The 3732-nt window shown below is 34.3% G+C and overlaps 1 non-coding gene across 1 annotated transcript; it reads left to right on the forward strand.

The window, feature by feature from the left end:
• The first annotated feature begins 1119 nt into the window (after nt 1-1119).
• LOC112773765 (small nucleolar RNA R71) lies at nt 1120-1227 on the forward strand. Its single transcript, XR_003188297.1, has one exon. It is a non-coding gene; the product is annotated as a small nucleolar RNA R71 (small nucleolar RNA).
• The last annotated feature ends 2505 nt before the right edge of the window (nt 1228-3732 follow it).

A 3732-nucleotide genomic window follows, 5' to 3' on the forward strand; every position in this document is an offset into this window, starting at 1 on the left:
TCCAGGATCCTGTCTCTTCTGAGGCAATGTCAGTTGATCCAGATCACTTAGTTCATTGATGAACAAGGGAGGTTCAACTTCCCAAGCATCAATGCCAAATAATTTGGCATTCAGCTTCATGATTGCACCAAGAAACTTGGCAGTTTGCTCTTCAGTAACATCCTCATTCTCTTCAGAAGAGGAATACTCATCAGAGCTCATGAAGGGCATAAGGAGGTTCAATGGAATCTCTATGGTCTCTAGATGAGCCTCAGAGTCCTTTGGTTCCTCAGAGGGAAGCTCCTTATTGATCACTAGACGTCCCAGGAGGTCTTCCTCCTTGGAATTCACGTCCTCTCCTTCCCTTATAGGTTCGGCCATGGCGCTTATGTCAATGGCCTTGCACTCTCCTTTTGGATTCTCTTCTGTATTGCTTGGGAGAGTACTAGGAGGGATTTCAGTGATCCTTTTATTCAGCTGGCCCACTTGTGCTTCCAGATTTCTAATGGAAGACCTTGTTTCATTCATGAAACTCACAGTGGCCTTGGATAGATCAGAGACTAGATTTGCTAAATTAGAAGCATTTTGTTCAGTGTTCTCTGTCTGTTGCTGAGTGGATGATGGAAAAGGTTTATTATTGTTAAACCTGTTTCTTCCACCATTATTAAAGCCTTGTTGGGGCTTTTGATCCTTCTATGAGAAATTTGGATGATTTCTCCATGTTGAGTTATAGGTGTTTCCATAAGGTTCACCTAAGTAATTTACCTCTGCTATTGCAGGGTTCTCAGGATCATAAGCTTCTTCTTCAGAAGATGCCTCTTGAGTACTGTTGGATGCAGCTTGCATTCCATGCAGACTCTGAGAGATCATATTGACTTGCTGAGTCAATATTTTATTCTGAGCCAATATGGCATTCAGAGTATCAACCTCAAGAACTCCCTTCTTCATAGGCGTCCCATTATTCATAGGATTCCTTTCAGAAGTGTACATGAACTGGTTATTAGCAACCATGTCAATGAGTTCTTGAGCTTCTGCAGGCGTTTTCTTTAGGTGAATGGATCCACCTGCAGAAGTGTCCAGTGACATCTTTGATAGCTCAGATAAACCATCATAGAATATATCCAGGATGGTCCATTCTGAAAGCATGTCAGAAGGACACTTTTTGATCAACTGTTTGTATCTTTCCCAAGCTTCATAGAGGGATTCACCTTCTTTCTGTCTGAAGGTTTGAACATCAGCTCTAAGCTTGCTCAGCTTTTGAGGAGGAAAGTACTTGGCTAAGAAAGCCGTGACCAGCTTATCCCACGAGTTCAGGCTGTCTTTAGGTTGAGAGTCCAACCATAATCTAGCTCTGTCTCTTACAGCAAAGGGGAAAAGCATGAGCCTGTAGACTTCAGGATCTACTCCACTAGTCTTAACAGTATCACATATCTGCAAGAATTCAGTTAAGAACTGAAAAGGATCTTCAGATGGAAGTCCATGAAACTTGCAGTTCTGCTGCATCAGAGAAACTAACTGAGGTTTCAGCTCAAAGTTGTTTGCTCCAATGGCAGGAATGGAGATGCTTCTTCCATGTAAATTGGAATTTGGTGCAGTAAAGTCACCAAGCATTTTCCTTGCATTGTTGTTGGGTTCGACTGCCATCTCCTTTACTTGTTCGAAATTTTCAATCAAGTTGTCTCTGGATTGTTGTAATTTAGCTTCTCTTAATTTTCTCTTCAGAGTCCTTTCAGGTTCTGGATCAGCTTCAACAAGAATGCCTTTTTCTCTGTCCCTGCTCATAAGAAAGAGGAGAGAAAAAGAAAAGAAGAGGAATCCTCTATGTCACAGTAAAGAGGTTCCTTATTGTTAGTAGAAAAGAAGAAGAAATTCGAACACAGATAGATGAGGGGGTTCAAATTTGGTGATGATGTGAGGAAGAGATGTTAGTAGATGAATAAATAAATAGAATAAGATGAGAGAGAAGGAGGGAATTTTCGAAAATTATTTTTGAAAAGGAGTTAGTGATTTTTGAAAATAGTTTTTGAAAAATGTTTAGTATTTTTTTCGAAAATTTTTTTTAATCAAAAATAAAAATAAAAATAATTAGTTAATTAAAAAGAAATTTTTGAAAAAGGGGGAGATATTTTCGAAAATTAGAGAGAGAGAATTAGTTAGGTGGTTTTGAAAAAGTTAAGAAACAAACAAAAAGTTAGTTAGTTAGTTGAAACAAATTTTGAAAGGATAAGAAGTTAGGAAGTTAGAAAAGATATTTTGAAAAGATATTTTTGAAAAAGATAAGATAAGAAGATATTTTTGAAAAGATATGATAGAAATTAGTTTTTGAAAAAGATTTGATTTTTAAAATCTCAATTAATGACTTGATTCACAAGAAATCACAAGATATGATTCTAGAACTTAAAGTTTGAATCTTTCTTAACAAGCAAGTAACAAACTTCAAATTTTTGAATCAAAACATTAATTGATTATGTTATTTTCGAAAATTTGGTATAAAAATAAGAAAAAGATTTTTGAAAAATATTTTTGGAATTTTCGAAAATAACTAAGAATTTTGAAAAAGATTTGATTTTTGAAAAAGATTTTGAAAAAGATAAGATTTTCAAATTGAAAATTTGATTTGACTCATGAGAAACAATTTGATTTTTAAAAATTTTTGAAAAAGTCAACTCAATTTTCGAATTTGATGAGAGAAAAAGGGAAAGATATTTATTATTTTTTTTTTGAATTTTTTTTATGAAAACATGAAAATTATACAATGCATGAAATTTTTAGATCAAAACATGTGATGCATGCAAGAATGCTATGAATGTCAAGATGAACACCAAGAACACTTTGAATGCCAAGATGAACATCATAGACACAATTTTGAAAAACTTTTAATGCAAAGAAAACATGCAAGACACCAAACTTAGAATTCTTTAATGCTTACGCACTAAGAATTCAAGAATGCATATGATAAACATGAAAAGACACAAAACAAAAAATCATCAAGATCAAACAAGAAGACTTACCAAGAACAACTTGAAGATCATGAAGAACACTATGAATGCATGATATTTTCGAAAAAATGCAAGATGCATATGCAAGTGATACCAAACTTATGATATGACTCAAGACTCAAACAAGAAACACAAAAATATTTTTGATTTTTATGATTTTCTAATTTTTTTTTTTGGATTTTTATTTTATATTTTTCGAAAAAATATTTTGGAAAAGAAAATAAAGATTCCAAAATTTTTAATATGAATTCCAGGAATCTTATGCTCTAAAGCTCCAATCAAAGGGTCAGGCATGGCTTAATAGCCAGCCAAGCTTTAGTATGTAACTCAGACATGACACGCCTGACATTCCTTACATTCAACAGCCAATTGGCTAAGAAAGATAAAGAAGCTCTTCTCTTGAGTATAAGAATTGAGACATGGCTTTACAGCCAGCCAGGCTTCAACATGTTCCATGAAACACTAGAATTCATTCTTAAAAATTCTGAAAAGAAAATATATTTTTGAAAACATTTTTATTTTAAAACCCTCTTTTTTTTTTTTTTTTAGAAAACAGGTGAGAAAATTTTGAAATATTTTTGAAAAATTTTTGAAAAGAAAATAAAAAGAAAGTTACCTAATCTGAGCAACAAGATGAACCGTCAGTTGTCCAAACTCGAACAATCCCCGGCAACGGCGCCAAAAACTTGGTGCACGAAATTGTGATCTCCAGGCTCGAACAATCCCTGGTAATGGCTCCAAAGCTTGGTGCTCT

The sequence above is a fragment of the Arachis hypogaea genome, chromosome 18 (genome assembly GCF_003086295.3).
Source record: "Arachis hypogaea cultivar Tifrunner chromosome 18, arahy.Tifrunner.gnm2.J5K5, whole genome shotgun sequence".
Classification (NCBI taxonomy): domain Eukaryota; kingdom Viridiplantae; phylum Streptophyta; class Magnoliopsida; order Fabales; family Fabaceae; genus Arachis; species Arachis hypogaea.